Below are 22,253 nucleotides of genomic sequence, written 5' to 3'. Positions count from 1 at the left end.
ACTAGCAAAAGGCACATCTTTTACTGAAGTCTAGTGTTCGGTAAGGTAAGATGGCGACGTCAGGATATTTCTATAAGGTACTAGTAAGATGTTTTGAAACGATGTTACAAGCTTTACGAGTTGGTCTAAACAAGTTCTACAGATGAGCGGAACCTTGCATACTGGTTGAGTTTAACACAAACATCGTAGAATTGTGTTATGAGAAGAATATAAAGTTATATATACACACGTTTAAAGCATTGAATCATGTTGCATGTTGCTTTCCTTGTTATCTCCCATCTGGTGTATAAAAAATCACAGCAAGACCAGACACATTTATTGAAAATTATGTCAATACTCTAAAGGTAACGTAGTTATATCATTTTATCCCCATTTCTTAAGACTGTTTTATCAGTAAACAAGCAGCTGCTTACACGTCCTTTACGCTCGCTGCCACATGGTGATTATTAAGTCCTGGCTGGCTTCGGTAACATCAATGATACTGTATACGGTGTTGTCAGTCAAGCTGTGTATGTCTGTGAGTGATACCGACATTTCGTTTCATCACCATCAACCTGGCGATGTGGTATTAAGGCAATGTTAGGTATAAGGGACAGTCAAATGAATACGAGATACATGTGGAATAAATAAGTAAACTTTCATTATTTCAAGATTGATTTCTGTATCTGTTAATACACTTATGCAACTGAGACAAGGCGGTTAATATTTTCATGGTAAAATATTTTAGGTTGGCTATGGAAGGGTCATTGTACTCAGGCACACACCTCTTCGTCCAAAGCAAATCGACAACCACGAATTTCTCTCTGCAGGGCTCTATAAGTATGAAAGTCGCATGAGGAGGGATCTGAGCTGTCTTGAGGGTGTGTAGGGACTTCCCAGTGAAATTTCTGCATCACAATCGGCACAAGCTTGGCAACATTTGAGCCCGCCCTGAAAAAAAGACATTAGTTCAGTTTGCTTCAAACGAATAGGTGTACTCCTGGTTCTGCAGGCAAAACCTCAAGCATTTTTCCTTGATGGCACTGACCACCTTGCCTCTCAGTGGGATAAATGTATTAACAGTTATGGATTCGGGAGGACGACGGTTCAGTCCCGTCTCTGGCCATCCTGATTTAGGTTTTCCTTGATTTTTCTAAATCCTTTCAGGCAAATGCCGGGATGGTTCCTCTGAAAGGGCACGGCCGATTTCCTTTCCCATCCATCCCTAACCCGAGCTTGTGCTCCGTCTTTAATGACCTCGTTGTCGAGGGGACGTCAAACGCTTATCTCCTCCTCCTTAACAGTTATGACAAGTATCGGGTGGTTATAATTAAGTTTTCCCTATTTAACACGTTATAACATGGAAATTAATTACCGTAAAAGTACCAAACTTGGTACCATTAACGTAGAGAGTACGAGGTGGATGATTTCTTTGCACCACAGCGCCACCGTCCAGTTCCGACTGCCGTGATCAGTCATCGTGATTCATAGTCTCACACACCTGACCGGTCGCAGAGTGTCAACATGAGCCTGGAGAAAAAGGAGCAGGACAAATATTGGTGAAGCTCTATTATCAAAACAACAGTAATGCTGCAGCTGCACTTCGAGAATATTGCAGGCTGGAAGGATTACGGAAGGGTCCTCTTTCTCCGTTTGATATGCGGAGCATGACGTAGAATTTCGAATCAACTGGAGAACTGGGCGTGGCCCCGGGTAAAAGTCGACGACCGGTTGCACCACAGGTGGTTGATTGCTGTTGCTATGGCAGACAACACTGCGCGCAATTTCCGATCGTCAGGCAGTTTGCGTGCTGTGTCACGACAGTCGAACATCCCGTGGTCCACTGTACGGACGGTGCTTCGAACCATTCTCAAACGGTATCCGTATACTTGCACCAAAGGACGCAAAACGACTTGTTGACTTCGCTCTCCACTTTCTCGCAAGCTGACGAGGGCTGGCCCTGGACCATCCTACGGACCGACGTTTGAGGTGAACACACAGAATTGCCGAGTGTGGGTAACTTCACCTCTAGTCACTGTGCAGGAAGTTCCTCTGTATGATGAACGTGTCACCATCTGGTGTGGCTTCACGGCTGCGTTCATCATTGATACATTCCTTTTTGTACAGATTGGCACTCAAGGACCAAAATGGGCAGTGTGACTGACCAGCGTTACTGCGATATGCTTCGTCCGCGTGGCATACCCGCCCTACAGGACAGACACGCATTGAACTTAACAGTTTTCATGCAAGATGGGGCTCTTACCACATATCGCTCGTGAAGCTCACTAGATTTTCCGAAACATACTTGGAAACGATCGAATTATGAGCCGATCGTTTCCAATTCTTGTCGGCAGGATCACCTGACCTCACCTCCTGTGATTTCTGATTGTGGGGCTACCTGAAGCACAGGATTTACTGGGGGAACATTCACACATGTGCTGATCTGAAGCGCAGCATATCAAGAGAGATAGCCAGATACCTACGGACATGCTTTGTTCTGCTGTGCAGAATGCAATCCTGCACCTTCACACTATTCTGGGCACCGATAGGCGTCATACTGAGGCTGTTTTGTAGCAATCATGGTACCGGTATGTAGTGGTATGATGCACCGTAGCAGCACATTAAAGATGTTTCAGTCGAACTGATTCTGCGTTTTTTCTCTTCCTCACGTCCTTGACATTGATGCTACCAATCTTTGTGCTAGTACGATAATTAGTTTCCGTGTTATATTGTGTTAAATAGGGAAAGTTTAATTATAACTGCCCGGTACTTTTGACATAATAAACAGTTTATTTCCTTTTTTTATGCGTCTGGTTTTCATTTGTCTGTCCCTCGAGTGCTTTGTATGACTTTTCTGGAGACTAGAAATCTATTCTGTAGGAATCAGCATGGGTTTCGAAACAGACGGTCATGTGAAACCCAGCTCGCGCTATTCGTCCACGAGACTCAGAGGGCCATAGACACGGGTTCACAGATAGATGCCGTGTTTCTTGACTTCCGCAAGGCGTTCGATACAGTTCCCCACAGTCGTTTAATGAACAAAGTAACAGCATATGGACTATCAGACCAATTGTGTGATTGGATTGAGGAGTTCCTAGATAACAGGACGCAGCATGTTACTCTCAATGGAGAGAAGTCTTCCGAAGTAAGAGTGATTTCAGGTGTGCCGCAGGGGAGTGTCATAGGACCGTTGCTATTCACAATATACATAAATGACCTGGTGGATGACATCGGAAATTCACTGAGGCTTTTTGCAGATGATGCTGTGGTGTATCGAGAGGTTGTAACAATGGAAAATTGTACTGAAATGCAGGAGGATCTGCAGCGAATTGACGCATGGTGCAGGGAATGGCAATTGAATCACAATGTAGACAAGTGTAATGTGCTGCGAATACACAGAAAGATAGATCCTTTATCATTTAGCTACAAAATAGCAGGTCAGCAACTGGAAGCAGTTAATACCATAAATTATCTGGGAGTACGCATTAGGAGTGATTTAAAATGGAATGATCATATAATGTTGATCGTCGGTAAAGCAGATGCCAGACTGAGATTCATTGGAAGAATCCTAAGGAAATGCAATCCGAAAACAAAGGAAGTAGGTTACAGTACGCTTGTTCGCCCACTGCCTGAATACTGCTCAGCAGTGTGGGATCCGTACCAGATAGGGTTGATAGAAGATATAGAGAAGATCCATCGGAGAGCAGCGCGCTTCGTTACAGGATCATTTAGTAATCGCGAAAGCGTTACGGAGATGATAGATAAACTCCAGTGGAAGACTCTGCAGGAGAGATGCTCAGTAGCTCGGTACGGGCTTTTGTCAATGTTTCGAGAACATACCTTCACCGAAGAGTCAAGCAGTATATTGCTCCCTCCTACGTATATCTCGCGAAGAGACCAAGAGGATAAAATCAGAGAGATTAGAGCCCACACAGAGGCATACCGACAATCCTTCTTTCCACGAACAATACGAGACTGGAATAGAAGGGAGAACAGATAGAGGTACTGAAGGTACCCTCCTCCACACACCGTCAGGTGGCTTGCGGAGTATGGATGTAGATGTAGATGTAGTGCTGGGGGATTCGAGGTGGGGGGGGGGGGGGAGGTGAGGTCATTAATTTCAGACGTTAGTTTTAGGCGCTGTGTAAAATCGAGCTAAGGAGAGCAGCTTAAAATAGGAGAATTCTCTGTCATTCCTCTGGCAGAAGTGTACCTTGGTTATTAATTGGGTTGTCAACATGTAGGTGGTTCTCTGAAGCTAAGCGTGGAAGAAGGCCCATGCTTTCCGTGGTGGTACACGAGGTCATGTGTAAATTTACAGCGATAGAGAGGAGACGTGTGCTGCCGCTTTCACAATGAACGAAAAGAATATGCGTCCAACACCAGGTCGCGGCACCATAGAGGTCATAGTTGCTGCAGCGAAGCACGTTGCAATAAGCGGGTACAGGGGGTGGACAAAAATATGGAAACGCCGAAAACACATTACAATGCCTAATTCGCTGTCGGTAAACAGTTGGCATCCAAGGGAATGTTCCACCATTTTTCATGCTAAATGGTGGCAAGTTCAGATAATGATGATGGAGGTCGATAGCTATTTCGCAATATTCTTTTGAAAGCTTCAGTGGTATTGAGATCAAGCGACTGTGATGGTCATGGGGGATACGATAATTCATCCCAGTGCTCACAAAACTAGTCCTAGACGCTGCGATTTCTGTATCCTCGTCTTCAAACACGCCATCACCTTTGGCGACCAAAAATTGCATGGCTCTCATCTGTCGGGAACGATAGAGAAGAGATGGCTGTGACAAAACGTCAGCCAATCGCACGCTGACCGACCCCTTTCTAGGACGACAACGCGACAGCAGTGGCCTCTATGTAGAGGACATAAGCGCCGCGACCGACTGGTGATGCCCAGTTGAATAACAGCTTCATGACTAGCAGAAGCGTCAACGCTCGTTACTTCGCTTGTATGCTCTACGTAGCACAGACGCTTGATTATTTTGTAGATCGCCCTTTGCTTGCGACACATATGTGTAATTGGAAAAGTTAAGTATTGTCTGTTTTCTTTTTGCAATAAAACTCATTAATACGACTTGTTTGATTTGATTGTCTAGCGAACCGAGTACGAAGGATTCCTAGACAACCCATATTTGACGACAAGGCTGTACGTAATATTATCAGTCAAAATGGTCACACAATTCTTGGTAGTAATGTTACCTTGCAGGATACCCATAGGGCCCAGGGAACACCACTCTATGGCTGCCCAAATAATGACAGAACACCCGTAATGTACCACTCCTGGGAAGTAAACTCCTCCAGTAATTGGGGAAACAGTGTACAACGAGAATCATCTGGCCAAGTGTCTTCCCTCCACTGCTCAATAGTCGAGGTTTTATGGATTTGCACGTCTTCCACATACGATCATTTGCCACACTAACGGTCTGTTTTGGAATTCCAGCTTGCCAAGCTATTCCATGCTTCTGGAACTCGTGTTGTGGACATTTAGTCCTGCAGATACCTTTGCAACTGTCGTCCTCCTGTTTTTCGTGATAATCCTCTCCAACGACCATCTGCCACGGTCACTGAGAACATAATTTCGTCCGCGTTGTGACTTAGTAGATGTATGCGTTATAAATCTCAATAAGGCGCATGTTGAAACATCAAACTCTTCGATTCCCTTGGTTACAGAGCACCCACCATATGAGCACAAAAAATTTGTCCACCTTCAAATCCACATTGTTCCGACATAAAACACTCACAACCACACAGAGTACTGTTCTGATCAAGACAGACAGTTCGAAAGTTGGACGTCGTGATTCTGCTGTTTGCATACACAAACTCTGAGTCAGAGATATTATTATCTCATGTAGTAGCGAGCGAACAGTTGGCAAGGTGAGTTGTTAAGTGGTCGGAGGCTGCCTGAGGTGCGGAGTAGCTGCGCGACATGAGCGGTCGCAACCTGCCGTGACCGTGCAAGTAATTCAGGATTTTTTTGATAACTTTCCTTTTTGCTATACGTAGTTGTTGATCGCTTGGGCACTGGAGGGGTTTTGTCAGATTTTTGTATGCATACATTTAGAGTAATATTCATATCTTTCTCGTGGTCAGAAACGTGTTTATTGAGCATAGACATTGTGGAATATTTAAAAGTCAGTGTAAAGTTTGTCAGTGTTTAGATAATACATTATAAATATAACAGACTACAGACTTTTTTTGGTTTCTTTCATTTTTTTCCACCGTTTAAGGTTAGTTGACCGAATCCCTCCTGATCATTCAATTTCTATGAATAAATATATGGCAGTAATTATTGCAATTAGTTCATACATTGAACTCTGCATGGATGGCAGTGTCGTTTTGAAATATTTTAGAATGTTGCTGATTACGCAGTTGCAGCGGCAACGCGGGGTAAGTTGTCTGCTGCGCATAGCAGCGTTGCGGAACAGAGAGAACAGTAACCGTTAGAGAATTTTTTTTTTTTAACTCGCAGTCAGATAGGTGAGAATTGATTTGTTTTGTACTCAGTGAGTATACCATTATTGTCAGAGATGCAACCTCACACACGTTTGAGTACGTCTTTCAGTAGAACTAATAACATTAAGTTAAACGTAGTTACCGACGAGTTTCAACTTGCAACGTAGTGACGACACTGCATAGGTGCCCATCTTAGTCAAGTAGAATAGTGCAACCTGCAGGCTTCGCAAGCATCTGCTTTTACGTGCAAACATGCATTTCTCTCGGTGTTTCCAACTTTTTATCCAGCCCCTGTAGATTACCCGAGTCTAGTTAAGCCCTGGCGCAACTATTCCTCTGATTTCTCAGGCGCTGAGAGGATATCTGTGCGTTCTCCCCATCATAGCTTCTGGTTCAAATTCTCTTTTCATCACAAGAACTCTGTGTTTATACGTTCTTTTGCGTGACCAGTCCAGCTCATACATTGCTGTTAGCACCCATCTTCAAGCTCTGAAATCGATTCACGGTCGCAGTATTGGTGGCTAACCTTGCAAGTAGGTTGAAGCTTTTAAACCCTTAGGCTTTCTATTTAGATTACTGTGTGCAGTTATTGTTTCAGAGGAATCGTAGAGTTACATTAATCTGCATACCGTTTTTTTTTTTCAGTCGGTTGAGAGCTATGGGTAATTTATAGTTCTCAAGCGAGACCGGCAGGGTGATATTACCGCTCTGTTTTGTCAACATCTCTGCAATTTTACGATGCTGTAACAGCTGCAATACTACCCCGATCCTTCTTCTGAAGAAAAGTCATGAACAGACGTCATACTTTCTTCAGCCATTTCCTATTTCAGAGTCTTTCAAGTTTGTGTTCTAGATTGTTTCACGACATTTAATACTGCGTAAAACATCTATTTATCGTCTTTCCAGTTTCTGTAGGCAGAATCCCGATTTCAATCACAAAATTTCAAATGTTGCCGAGAGATATTTTCTGAATGTTTTAGTATGAGGAATATTTGTCTCCGACGGCGCATACCAGAGTGATTGGACTTCTAATCGTTATTAGTCTTTGTATGTGTATCTGAACTGCACTGAAAATATCTACACAGCAGTATGCAGTGAATTTCTTGTCTAGAAACAAAAATGTTCCATTCGCTTTCTGTACTTGCTCTTGACAACAGAAAGCTTGCATTGAGTATTGTTCGGTTTTGTCTCGGGTTTGGTCTTCCGGGAGTGTCAGTAGTGCCTTAACAGTGAAACACAGCAGAACTATTAGGGATACTGATGAACCATTTAGTGATATGCACCTCGTGTGTGGGTTTATTTGATCCAACGAAGAGCTACACAAGGGAAGCGTTCCCTCAGCGACGGTAACGACAGTATTTTGGCATATTCACATATACTGATCAGCTAGAATATTGTGACAATCTCCTTAATAGCCAGTATGTCCACCTTTGGCATGGGTAACAGCGGCGAAGCGGCACGGCATGGAAGCAATGAGGCCTTGTTAGATCGCTGGAGGGAACTGGCACCACATCTGCACACACGACTCATCTAATTCCCGTAAAATTTGGGGAAGGAGGCGACGAGCTCAGATGCCACTTCAATATCATCCCAGTCCGCCCCCGGTAGCTGAGTGGTCAGCGCCACAGAGTGTCAGTCCTACGGGCCCGGTTTCGATCCCCGGCTGGGTACGAGATTTTCTCCGCTCAGGGACTGGGTGTTGTGTTGTCCTAATCATCATCATTTCATCCCCATCGATGCACAAGTCGCCGAAGTGGCGTCAAATCGAAAGACTTGCACCCAGCGAACGGTCCACCCGACGGGAGGCCCTAGTCACACGACATTTAAATTTTAATCACGTCCCAGATGTGTTCCACCGGTTTCAGATCTGGCGAGTTGTGTGGCCAGCACATCAACTGGAACTCGCTACTGTGTTCCTGGAACCACTCCATCACACTCCTGGTCTTCATTACCTTTCTGAAAAATGCCACTTCCTTCGGGAAACATGATCGTCATGTAGGGGTGTACGTGGTCTGCAACCAGCGTAAGATATCCTCTGCCGCCATGCTGTCTTGCACTAGTTCCACTGGACCCATGGATGCCCATCTGAATGTTCTCCAGAGCCAAATAGAGGCGCTGTCAGCTTGTCTCCCTCCCGCAGTACAGTTGTCATTACACCACGCAGAAACTCTGCCACTGCGCCAACAACCAGTACAGATGATAACGTGTCCATTTCAGTTGTAAGTTGCAGATGTCGTGGTGTTAACATTGGCACTTGCACGATATCTGCAATGACGGGTGGCTGTCCAATCCCTCGACGTCTGGACGTGGTTTTGCCTTGGTTTCGCCACGTGGTGAAAACACTCGCCACAGTACTCCTCGAAGACCCTACAAGTCGTGTACTTCTCGAAATGCTCGTGCTGAGTCTACGGGCCATCAAAACCTGTCCTCAGTCAACCTCAGATAGATGGCGCGCCTTCTCCATTCTACACACGGACAGCAGGCTCACCGATATCACACGCACCGTGCGTGTGTCTGGTTAGCAGTCATTTCTCGCCAGGTGACGCTGCTGATGCCTGGACCGATTTATATCGGTAGTACGTTGTAACGCCGGAAATGCATATCCTCCTATTTCCATCTATTGTACTATAAATTTGTTTTCCTTATTTTTGTTACCTGAATATATGACATTTCTGTGTCTTTGTATATTGTAATTGTTTTACTATTTGTATATATATGCATTTATGTCGATGTATAATTGGTTTGTTTTGTAAATATTATTTGTATTTATACGCTGGGTCTGGCCTAGGGAAAACTATACTATCGAACGAATACATCGATAGGTCGTGTGGAGAACGAAAGTGTTTAGGATCTTTGGTAGTGTTAACTATGCCGCGTGGAGCGCGGGCTGAGCAGAGGGAGTCTGGCTGGGGTAGTGCAGTGGAGCAGGTGTGTTGTGTGACGCTCCCGCGAGTTGCCGCGCTTTCGGGGTTGGGCAGCATGTAATTGCGCTCGACTTGCTATGATAGTTTCTGACATGGTGTCGCGGACGGGAAGCATTAGCTGGCGCACATCAGGAGCCCGTTTCGCCTGGTGACCGGGTCGAGAAGGAGGCGCGCCAACATCCAGCTTCTGCAACAGCGACGGCCGACAATGAGTGACTGTCGCCACCTCCTCGATCGACGGCTTCAAACCTTCAGTCAACCAACAAGGAAGACTGGAAGCACGTAAAGTTTTAGAACTGTATGGCAGACCTCAGCTTTTAAAATTGTTCCATTTTCCTCGCAAAATTACAGCAACTTAGCATGAACCTTTGTTGCTCATTGTCCCAGTTGCATTACCAAGCAGGGTCCCTTCCTTTTCCGGAATGAACGCGAGTGTCGTTGAAATTCAAACGCCAGCATTAAAGTACAATATAATTCAATTTCGCTTGCTTTAATTTCAAAGTTTAGTTCAAGTATTCATAGCTGGCTACAATATTTAGATTACACAAGCACAAATTAAGAGTGCGAGTTTTGTTACCGTATTTTAGCTTACCTGTGACTGCAGCTCAGCTTGGTACGTACTAAATTTTACTATTGTTAATTGTTCAGAATCATGTAATTCAAGTTCAAAGTTAAATCTCTTATTTTTAATTGTGTAGATTCAAGTAGCTTTTGAAATGATTGTTGAGGTAGTCCAAGACTAACCGTATTTTACTGAATTTCGATGTGCTTCAGAAAGAAAGCTCACTATTAACTTCAGTCACTAAATTAACTTTCGATTTTCCGATTTTATTAATTCTTTTGCTAAATTAAGTCAGAGTGTAGCGAAATTTATTACTTCTGACAAACTTTCAGTTTTCACACTACATTTGTCAACCTTCAGTTGCCACGCTTCTAGTGCTAATTATATGTGTAAAAATCTTTCTTTTTCAGTTACTATAGTAATTGTCCTTAGGACTGGCGACCGTAATTTCCCCCAAATCTCAAATATCTAATTACCGCTAGTTGATTGTTAACGTAACGACCGCACATTTACTTTCTTTATTAACTTTACCCTTTTCAAAATTAATTTCCACCAGTTTCATTAGCATTTTTCCTTTCATTTAGATGTAACGCTTTCCTACCTCTTTACCGACAAATTAACCACGGTGACGATTGCTTTTCTCAAATTTCCATTAGGTACACGCAGTCTAATTTTTCACTGTCATTAAGGTCGATAAGTGAGGAGGAGGTTACAAGGTCGGCGGTCATAATGTTCTGGATGACCAGTGTACGGACCTACGAGAAACTGGATCCTTCTGTGTTAGGTTTGGTCATGGCGTATTACAGGTTTTTTCACTGTTAAAGTATTTTGCATACAAAAAAGGTAATTGGGTTTATAAACCGAGAAAAACATAATTGTTCTACTGGGATGAGGCACCGATGACTACGGGACCCTAACACCACAATACTCAGAACATATCCTCGAACAGTCTCCGAAATTTTGGCGGTGGAGTTCAGGCTACCTTGTATAAAAAATAGAATTCAATTAATTTGCCGTTCTTACGGTGTTTAAAGTTGTTCGGTTTCGAAACATCCACCTTCTTTTCAGTCCGTTCTTACTCCGTCAGGCACCTGACAGCTGATACGACCTAAGATCAAAAAGATGAAAGTCAAACAATTTGCCAGTCTAAGTGAACGTGGCTAGAACAAGATGCCGAAATAAACATTAAAAAATTCCGAAAGCTATTCTAACCTAACATTTTGTTTCATGCTGTTTTCTTTTACTTACTGTGTGTCGATGATGCTGAAGTAACACGATTTGTTGAATTCAATCATTGCACGTCCATGTAGCAGGATGCCACGTCATCCGTAGTGACTTACCTGAAACAAAAGAAAATCATTGTAGACCACATCACTTCCTCTAGATTTAATCTATGATTTTCATAGTACTTATCACCATCATTCCTAAGCTACTGTGTACTGCATGTTAGATTTTGTGTGTAAACTACACTTAGCTGTGCTAAAGACTAAAAGTTTCTAGCTCTATAAACACTATCAAAAGATCGTTCACGTATCATGTTCACATTCACGTATCGTTCTAAAATTCTGACACTTTCCAATATAGAGTGAGTGCGATGAGGGGTATAGATGTGTAAAAAAGAATTATAGCTATGAAATCAGCATGGTCTGTTCAGTTATCTGCATTAACATTCGTTTTGTGGTAGTGGAAGTTATTGGAACGAATTTCACCACATGACAACTCTTCTTTGCCATATCTTAGTTTTGTGTATTACGTCAAAACCAAGAAAACTGCAACTCATTAAATGAACTTGTACACATCAGATACACAAAACAGATGTTATGAAGATTATCAATGTTTCAGAAATGAATTCAGTGCGCAGAAACAAAAAAAATTTGAGTATTTCTCAATAAAATAAAATCTATGACAGGTAGCAAAGTCAGTTTTTATTTTTCCTAGACTAGTCGTTCTGTTCCATGAACGTATTTCTATTTAAAAACAGGTAGTCAACTAAGAAAAAAGGTGTTGGTCAATGTTAACACTAATCTTGCGTACATATCCAGTAAAGCGACTCGTTCGACATCATTTCGATAAAAGAATCTTTTAAATTATCTGTGGAACAGGTGATTAACGAACTAACTAACAATAAAGAATGGTCCAATCATTCAGTTTGTCGCAGGCTCCAACATGTTTGCATCCACTTCGTGACGTTTACGCTTAGAGTATTCAGCACGTGTCCTTTGGGATTGAGGTCTAACAAATTTTATGAAAGTCGATTCTCAGCGTTCTCGCATTGCACTGCTTCAGCAGTGCGCAAGTTTTGTGTACACGGGTCTCCGCGATAATGGAGGAAGGGTCCCAGCAATGTCCAAGTAAAAGTCAATCTCCATTTCGTTAGCATACGTTTCCCCTCTGAACAACGCTTCTATGAAAATATGCATTAGCTGTAAGTAGCGTCTACACAATTACGCCTCCACAAGCTTCCACAAGCATAGTGATTCAGCTGACGGCTTATGATCACCCATAAACAGCATTATTCACTGTGAGTAGCGATGGTTATAAGCGATTCCCTCCGCATTTAGCATTCATTGTTCGGTAATTAGCAAATTATTTGAACTTCATTTCTACGACATTCATTTTATTTATTTATGCCTGTCAGAAAAGTCGTCAGACACATGTTCTCTGGTGTTTCGTTACATAATTGAAGTTTGGTATAGCTGGAGCCAGCCCAAACAAAAACTTCTTGTCGCGTCTTTCACTCGTTGTCTAGTGACAACAAGAAGCGTCGGTCTGTTTCCTGCGGAACTTTGGGTGCCCTTTCGAAGGAACGCTGCCAGATTAGTTTAGTGCGAAATTCGTTTTACTGACACGCACTCAAAGGCACATTAAAACGCGAAAACTTTTGCCGTCTAATGTACCACTCTGCCCCATGACTGTGTGCAACCGCCGTGCAGCAGCGCTACTCAATATCTACTATAATACTAGTTATTCTTCTTATTTTACTGTCCCTATTAATACATATCGACAAACCGAATATGGCACTAGACTAAGTCGGGACCGATCTATCGAATGGGCATCTAAATTCCCCACTAAATATCGCTTTCCACCCCCGGTAGCTCAGAATGTCAATCCTAAGGACCCGAGTTCGATTGCATGCTGGGTCGGAGATTTTCTCCGCTCAGGGACTGCGTGTTGTGTCGTCATAATCATCATCATTTCATCCCCATCGACGCGCAAGTCGCCGAAGTGGCGTCAGAGCGAAACACTTGCACCCGGCGAACGATCTACCCGACGGGAGGCCCTAGTCACACGACATTTATTTATTTTTATTTGTAACGGGAACAAACCGACGCCTCCAGTCGATACTGTGCGTCGCATTTAAGACGTAGTGAGTTTTTTTTTTGTTTCGACCGACTCCAGATACACACTGCAGAAACGAAATTACAAATATCTCCTGAAACACGACTGAAAAGGCGCGTGACTCCTGAGACACGAGAGAAAAGGCGCCTGAGAGTACTTAAGGAGCGATATGAAGTGACTCAGTAGGCAGAGACCACGATTCAGACTTGAGGAAACTTCACCACTGAGTATGTGGCTAGTGTAACTGGTCACTTTCAGTTCAAAAATTCTCATTTATTGAAGCCAATCGGAACATCAAAGAGGAAAATCTTGATACACATTATGGAGTCACACGTGTCAACCGTTAGCTACACAACTCAGATGCAGCTCTTCAACAGTGGCATAAGGCTGCTCATGTCTTAGGAGAGACACCCTGTGTATGATGTCCCATTTATCTAGACCGCCGGCTGGTGTGGCCGAGCGGTTCTAGGCGCTACAGTCTGGAACCGCGCGACCGCTACGGTCGCAGGTTCGAATCCTGCCTCGGGCATGGATGTGCGTGATGTCCTTAGGTTGGTTAGTTTTAAGTAGTTCTAAGTTCTAGAGGACTGATGACCTCAGATGTTAAGTCCCATAGTGCTCAGAGCCATTTGAACCATTTATCTAGGCCACATGAAATAACTTCTAATCCGGAAGACAAATTAGAAATTTAGCAACTAAATGTTGTTCAGTTATCACGGAGACATTAGCTGGCATGATTACTTTTCTTGTAACTTAGGTTATTACGATTAGATAAACAGCACTACGCCGTTTTTGAACAGAACTCTATATTTTTTATTCGATTGCCCACTTTCTCTACTCAATACCTGTTCAAAAATTTATCACAATGTACTGCTCAGCTGAACATGACGTTATTCAAAACGTAACACGGAACTGATTAACTGTTCTGTATTAGTACACACAGCAGGTACCCGGAGAAATGTACCCTGTTCGTCTGCTGGAATTAGAAACACAAGGAAGATGCAAGTCGGCCATTCAGTCAAAGGTATTCATTTGAAAGTTTGTGTGAGTGCAATGCCCACTGTACAATGCACATTGTATAATGTCTTCAGTTGAAGATACGTGTGAGTATCATGTGCGTGGTGGCAGGCCCTCTGGTCTCTTCATGCACTTATTTAGGGACATCAGACGAAACTGTCTTGCATTTCTAAAATCTGAATTTCCATACATGTAAATTAATGTCATTTCGCAACTACAGTACACTGTCGTGATTGGAAGTAGGATGCATGAATATCGTATGTCCTTTTATTACACGTGCACACGAGGGGGAACTTTCGGTCTGTGAGGAGACCAACCACTCACAATAGCAGGAGGTGGTGAGACATTTGGTCACTGGGAATTGTTTCAGAGTACCGACCCCTGGCTAGCAGCTTTCTCTTCTGATATCGGGTCTCAGGGGCAGAGCGACGGACGTTCGCTATTTTTACAATGGCTGGAGGCAGTTTTCTAGTGAAAGTCACATGTTCTGGGCGGGAATGCACCAGCTTTGAGGCACGGTTGGGACGTTTCGGAGAAATGGTCGCCGAGCTCCACGGGATAGCCCACGGAATGGTGCTACCCGAAGCACACCAATAGTCATTTTCCATTGTCGCCTGTCACCAAAAAGCTTCCCGCGACAAGTCCTCTTAAAGGCTATATGCTTAGCTCCGGCCTGTAGGGTTTCAGATGATTTTCCGGCCACACAAAATTCGAATTGAGCTTTCTCAGCGGTGGCATACTCAGGTGATGTCGTGGTACTGCATCCGACTACCCACTTGTTTATCTGCATCACACGTACCACCTATTCTCTTTGCTCCCCATTCTTGTAGTAGAGAAGCACACTAGATTCCATGCAGTGTCGTTTGTACTAGTTTCTTACCAACACCTCTTTCAAGTGAGAAATATTTACATGTTTTGTTTACAGTAATATACACGAATGTTCCTTATACAAAATCATTATCAAATCTGTGTTGCAGTGAAAGAAAATAAATGTAACTGTAAATTTTTACGATAGCATTTATCTCTTTCCGGCCGCTATGGCCGAGCGGTTCTAGGCGCTTCAGTCCAGAACCGCGCTGCTGCTACGGTCGCAGGTCCGAATCGTGCCTCGAGCATGGATGTGTGTGATGTCCTTAGGTTAGTTAGGTTTATGTAGCTCTTAAGTCCAGGGGTCTGATGACCTCAGATGTCAAGCCCCGTAGTGCTTAGAGCCATTTGAACCATTGATCTGTTAAACAGTTACACTCACCAGAATTCTTTCCCATGGTCAGTTTTGGAGGGGAACTTTGATTCTTTAATTTAGCGAATAAATTATATGAAAGACTAGCCATACCACGTAGGAGTTATATCAGGGCCGTTATAAGGTGGAGTTACACACGTTGTGGAAATTCAGGACGAACCCATTTCGGTGTGATTCACATAATGTCGTGATTCTGGATATCTTTTAAGGGTCCACGTGCGACGAGTTTCCAAATGTACGTAGTATAACGTATATAGTACTCACAAGACTCAACTGAAGACGGTGGACTGAATTATCTGGGTGCATTTTCCTTGTGTTTCCATTTCTTTTATCCAGCAAGTGAATGAGTTACGTTACCCAGTCATTTTTACTTGAGTGGTTCTCTGTGATATATTTTTGAACTGAGAAGTGGACTCCGAATAAAAAATGAAAGGCGCTATTTAGAAAATATGTACCAAAAAAGCGTAAAGCTGATGTCTGTAACGTGTGAAGTAGTTTCAAATGGTTCAAATGGCTCTGAGCACTATGGGACTTAACATCTGTGGTCATCAGTCCCCTACAACTTAGAACTACCTAAACCTAACTAACCTAAGGACATCACACACATCCACGCCCGAGGCAGGATTCGAACCTGCGACCGTAGCGGTCACGCGGTTCCAGACTGTAGCGCCTAGAAGTAGTTTCGAGGAGTGATTTTATTCAACAATGGTTGTCCAAAGGTTCAAGATACTTTGAATAATTATTTTTAATTGTGGTTGTTATCAGCAGCTATAGGCCCCTTACACATATCGAATATTTTACAATTTTTATGCAAGTGTTAGCGCGTATTTCTTTGTACTGTGTATAGAGACACGAGTTCTGTTAATATGTAACAAAAATGAAACGAAATTACAGAACAAAATGAAGTAAGCATCCTACCTAAACAACCTTCAGCTTGCATTATTTCCGACGTAAGTGGTTGTGGGCTTTCTAGACGCCTTCCGAAGTCTTAACTAGTTGGCACTACTTCTAGGTACATAGCGTATTCAAAAAAAAGTGTCGAATACTTTGAGAGGTGGTAGTACTTACCGAACCAAGTAAGAGAAGTGCAATAAACAAGCGTCCGGAAATAATATCTGCAGTAAACAGGTGTTTACAGGAGGTGTTCAACGTGGAGTCCATGCATGGCAATGCACACCTCTTCCCTCCGGAATAATGAAGGATGCACCCTTTGAAGTATACTCGATTGTTGTTATACCTGCTGGCACATATGGAATAAGCCACGCTGTAGTGTCTGCACATTGTTGACTGGCGTGACGTACAGCAGTTCCTTCATGTGTACCCATAACCAAACGTCCGGGAATTGAGGTGAGGTCCGGGGAACGAGCAGGCCAAGGTCCTGAAATATCTCTGTGCAATGTTCGCGCACTTTGTGATGAAAATTTTCCGCTGCGCCATCATGTATGAACCACATTTGCATTCGTTGCTGCAATGGCACAGACTCCAGAAAGGTAGGCAATGTATTAATTAGGAATTCCAGATAGTGCACCCCAGTTATTGCTTGGGGTTTACATATGCCCATACATGTTGGTTATGGAAATTCACAACAACATCTCTTGTGAAGCATGCCTCATCGGTAAATAAAGTCTTGGCTGTGAACAGTGGATCTGCAGCACACTTCTGCAACAGCCATTGACAGAACCGCAATCTACCGTGCTGATCCTGTGGCCTTAGGGCCTGAATGCACTACAGACAATATGGGTACAGCAATTGTTCATGAAGTACCCCCAAGGTAAGAGAATGAGGCACGCCTTCTGCTGTTGCTAATGATCGCTCACTGGTCCCAGGGATTTCTTTCACTGAACGTAGCACACGGTCTTTCATGTCAGGCATGCGGACTGTGCACAGCTTTCGGTGGCAATCTTTCGAGGTGCTAGGTTACCTATGTCCCTCAGACGCTGGAAAAGTTTGCCGAACAGCTTATCAGAGGGCACTCTGCGCTGTGGATATTTTTCAGCCTAGAGGGCATGGGCTTTCAGGATACGCCCATTTGCTAAACCATACCAGAATATCATATAGTAGGCTTTTATTACCACAACAAGTGGTAGAAGAGAGAAAATATAAACGTACTACACCGTCTGTACGTACAAACTGCCCAATAACAGTAAACACATAAGTGAATTCGCATTGGAAGACGTGTATCCAAGGTTGACTGTACTGTACAATAAGGCCCACAAACAAGACAAAAACTAGAATGAGATTATCACTCTGCAGCGGAGTGTGCGCTGATATGAAATTTCCTGGCAGATTAAAACTGTGTGCCGGACCGAGACTCGAGCTCGGGACTTATGCCTTTCGCGGGCAAGTGTATTTTTTTTATTATTATTAAAAGAGATGGGTCAGGTAGCTGGGTGGCGGAGTCAAGGTGGGCAGGGGTCCCAACCCGAAGCCTGGCCACGATGTCTCCTCCCTCCCATCCTGGGGATGTGGTACAAAGGATGCAGTTGGTGTATTATTGTAAATGTTTTTTGTTTTTTTGTTATTTTATTTATTTATTTTTAATTTTTTATTTTTTTAAATTTTTTGTTAACAGTAAGTAACAGTGGTTCATGGTGTGGGTTCCTGTAGTCATGTCCTAGTTCATGGACCACGGGCAACATATGAGTGGCCAAGTAAGTGGTCCCGACAGTCGGGATACCAGTTACTTTGGAATAAGGCTGGGCATCTCGGACATATTCTGAGTCGTGGTCACCTTTGTGCTCATACGGCAAAGACTACCAAATCCACCGGTTAGTCCCTCAGCCGTTAGGGGTAAAACCCAATGGGACTCGGGGCAAGTAAGGCTAGCAACCTGCTTCCCTGGTACTTTAAATATGATGCTGGCAACAATCAGAGCAAAATGCCTCGGACCTTTGGAGGTGACGGAGTCCCACCTCTAACTGACAAACCAGGGACTCCTAAGATACGACTTGGCAAACAAATGGTAACGAGATGGAGAGCTATTAATATCAATGGGGGCTACTCTGGGAAGAAGGTAGAGCTGGCAGAGGCTGCAAGTAAGATGGGGCTGGACGTTTTAGCTGTTAGTGACATTCGGGTAAGGGGTGAGAAAGAAGAGGAAGTGGGAGAATACAAGGTCAAACTGTCAGGAATCAAAGCAGGAATAGCACAATGGGGTGTAGGGCTTTACATCAGGAAAGAAACGGAACCCAGCGTAGTTGCAATAAGGTATGTAAACGAACGACTGATGTGGATAGATTTGACAGTGTCTAGCAAGAAAATTAGGATTGTGTCAGTATATTCGCATTGTGAAGGGACAGATCAAGATAAGATGGATAGTTTTTATGAGGCACTCAGTGATGTAGTTGTTAGAGTAAAGGACAAGGACAGTGTTCTGCTCATGGGTGATTTTAACGCCAGGATTGGAAATCGAACAGAAGGGTATGAAAAGGTTTTGGGTAAATTTGGAGAGGATATGGAGGCCAACAGGAACGGGAAACAACTCCTGGATTTCTGTGCCAGTATGGGCTTAGTAATCACAAACTCCTTTTATAAACATGTGATTGACTATATAATAACAGATCAGGAATTCAGGAAGGCTGTGAGGGACACACGTGTATTCAGGGGATTCTTTGATGACACTGATCATTATTTAATCTGCAGTGAAATTGCAATTGTGAGGCCGAAGGCGCAGGAGGTCAGGTCCATATGTAGGAGGATAAGAGTGGAGAAACTTCAGGATAAGGAAATCAGGTACAAGTACATAACAGCGATCTCAGAAATGTACCAGTTAGTTGAATGTAGTCAATTACAGTCATTGGAAAAGGAATGGACAAGGTACAGGGACACAGTACTAGAAGTGGCTAAAGAGTGTCTTGGAACAGTAGTGTGTAAAAGTAGGATGAAGCAAACAGCTTGGTGGAATGATACAGTCAAGGCAGCCTGTAAAAGGAAAAAGAAGGCGTATCAAAAATGGCTACATACCAGAACCCAGATAGACAGAGAAAGTTATGTTGAAGAAAGAAACAAAGCCAAACAGATAATTGCAGCATCCAAGAAGAAATCGTGGGAAGACTTTGGAAACAGGTTGGAGACTATGGGTCAAGCTGCTGGAAAACCATTCTGGAGTGTAATTAGCAGTCTTCGACAGGGAGGTAAGAAGGAAATGACAAGTATTTTGGACAGGTCAGGAAAACTGCTGGTGAATCCTGTGGATGTCTTGGGCAGATGGAGGGAATATTTTGAAGAGTTGCTCAATGTAGGTGAAAATGCGATCAGTAATGTTTCAGACTTCGAGGTAGAATGGGATAGGAATGATGATGGAAATAGGATCACATTTGAGGAAGTGGAAAAAACGGTCAATAGATTGCAGTGCAATAAAGCGGCTGGGGTGGATGAAATTAAGTCGGAACTCATCAAATACAGTGGAATGTCAGGTCTTAAATGGCTACACAGGATAATTGAAATGGCCTGGGAGTCGGGACAGGTTCCATCAGACTGGACAAAAGCAGTAATCACACCAATCTTTAAACATGGAAACCGAAAAGATTGTAACAACTACAGATGTATCTCTTTAATCAGCGTTGTGGGTAAAATCTTCTCAGGTATTGTTGAAAGGAAAGTGCGAGTACTAGTTGAGGACCAATTGGATGAAAATCAGTGTGGGTTTAGGCCTCTTAGAGGTTGTCAAGACCAGATCTTTAGCTTACGGCAAATAATGGAGAAGTGTTATGAGTGGAACAGGGAATTGTATCTATGCTTTATAGATCTAGAAAAGGCATATGACCGGGTACCTAGGAAAAAGTTATTGTCTGTTCTACAAGATTATGGAATAGGAGGCAAACTTTTGCAAGCAATTAAAGGTCTTTACATGGAGACTCAGGCAGCAGTTAGAGTTGACGGTAAATTGAGTTCATGGTTCAGAGTAGTTTCAGGGGTAAGACAAGGCTGCAACCTGTCTCCACTGTTGTTCATATTATTTATGGATCATATGTTGAAAACAATAGTCTGACTGGGTGAGATTAAGATATGTGAACACAAAATAAGCAGTCTTGCATATGCGTATGACTTAGTTGTGATGGCAGATTCGAGTGAAAGTTTACAATGTAATATTTCAGAGCTAGATCAGAAATGTAAGGACTATGGTATGAAGATTAGCATCTCCAAAACGAAAGTAATGTCAGTGGGAAAGAAATATAAACGGATTGAGTGCCAAATAGGAGGAACAAAGTTAGAACAGGTGGACGGTTTCAAGAACTTAGGATGCATATTCTCACAGGATGGCAACATAGTGAAAGAACTGGAAGCGAGGTGTAGCAAAGCTAATGCAGTGAGCGCTCAGCTACGATCTACTCTCTTCTGCAAGAAGGAAGTCAGTACCAAGACTAAGTTATCTGTGCACCGTTCAATCTTTCGACCAACTTTGTTGTATGGGAGCGAAAGCTGGGTGGATTCAGGTTACCTTATCAACAAGGTTGAGGTTACGGATATGAAAGTAGCTAGAATGATTGCAGGTACTAGTAGATGGGAACAATGGCAGGAGGGTGTCCACAATAAGGAAATCAAAGAAAATCTGGGAATGAACTCTATAGATGTAGCAGTCAGGGCGAACAGGCTTAGATGGTGGGGTCATGTTACGCGCATGGGAGAAGCAAGGTTACCCAAGAGACTCATGGATTCAGCAGTAGAGGGTAGGAGCAGTCGGGGCAGATCGAGGAGAAGGTGCCTGGATTCGGTTAAGAATGATTTTGAAGTAATAGGTTTAACATCAGAAGAGGCACCAATGTTAGCACTGAATAGGGGATCATGGAGAAACTGTATAAGGGGGCTATGCTCCAGACTTAACGCTGAAAGGCATAATCAGTCTTAAATGATGATGATGATGATGATGATGAGTAAGTAACTGAAAACTAGTAAGTACACTCGTTGCGTCGAGTTGGGGACGCACATAACTAAAAACATGCTTGTAGTTGTAGCAAAAGGCATAAAGAAAGAGAGTAAAGTGCGGGGCTAAGGAAGCCATGAAACAAAACGTATGGGTAGAATCCATACCACTATTAACCGGTGCTACATCTTGAACCGGATGGGAAACAAAAACTGCGAAGACGTTTCCGTATCGGGGACAAAAAGAGGAAATGGGGCAAATACTACTATAGAGTGCATGGGTTCACGATGAAACTCTCCATCTGCTGTAACATCCAGGTATGACTTCTCGTAATGACCAAGATAGATCCCGCGTTGTACGGTGTAGTGTTCTATAATCGTCTTGTAATTTTAGCTTCTCTTACCCGTGGAGGGTCGTGAAACGCACTCCACAAATAATTGGAAATAGAATGTCGATACTTTGGGTTTCGGAGGATCTTGCAATGTCGTAAATCGAAATAGTTCCAAAAGTCTAAAGTGTCCTTAGTGCTGTTTTGAAACAAATAATGCACTGCATGCCCACGAAGCCACGTCATGGCATCAGTTTTAGTGCGTGGGTAATACGTCTCATCCGGGTATAGGAGAGTCTTGGGGTCGATATGATTCGGCGTTACTCGAAGGAAAAAGGAAGTATGCTGACATTTGCCTCACTTAGTGCCACACTGCCGTAGACTCGGCACACCTAAGACGTTGTTCATCGTTGCCTTGAACGCCACAGCTCGTGCACGTGGGTGAGTCTCCCATATGGATCGCATGCAGCCTTGATCTGGTCACCTGCTTACCGTCGACATTGATATACTACATCGCCGTGACGTCAGTG

This window comes from Schistocerca cancellata, chromosome 2 (assembly GCF_023864275.1).
Source record: "Schistocerca cancellata isolate TAMUIC-IGC-003103 chromosome 2, iqSchCanc2.1, whole genome shotgun sequence".
NCBI lineage: Eukaryota > Metazoa > Arthropoda > Insecta > Orthoptera > Acrididae > Schistocerca > Schistocerca cancellata.
Note: the sequence above shows the minus strand (reverse complement) of the source record.